Source organism: Myotis brandtii, unplaced genomic scaffold (assembly GCF_000412655.1).
Source record: "Myotis brandtii unplaced genomic scaffold, ASM41265v1 scaffold123, whole genome shotgun sequence".
Lineage (NCBI taxonomy): Eukaryota > Metazoa > Chordata > Mammalia > Chiroptera > Vespertilionidae > Myotis > Myotis brandtii.
In genome coordinates, this window is record NW_005354291.1 from 10,606,995 (window position 1) to 10,607,563 (window position 569).

A 569-nucleotide genomic window follows, 5' to 3' on the forward strand; every position below is an offset into this window, starting at 1 on the left:
CATAGGTTCGCCATCACTGGCCTAAGCCGTCAGTCAGACATCCCCTGAGGGCTCCCGGACTGCAAGAGGGTGAAGGCCGGGCTGAGGGCTCTCCCAAGTGCATGAATTTCATGCATCAGGCCTCTAGTTGAATATAAAAGTAAACTAATTTTATATTCATCTTGTATCCTCTTTTATAGTTTCTATTTTTCCTATTCATTCACTGAGAATTTTAAAAAATATTCTTGAGTAATCCTGCTGACACCTTAATGATAGGTTTCTTGCCTTCAGAACTGAGAGACAATACATCTCTGTTGTTTAATCCACCCAATTTTTGATCCTTATGGCAAGCCCAGCAAACTAATACAACATGTATACTTAGATGAGAAACCCAAATTTCAACTGTTCCCTCTTTTTCTGCTTAACACTGCAATATTCTCTTTTTCCACCTATGCAACTTTTTTTTCGCACAATAAGGTAGAACCAGATGTACTGACCAACATAAGATGTTGAGTTTTCCTTGAATTCTCAGTGCTCTCTTTCCAACATTTGGGTAATCATATATATGTATATATATATATATACACACA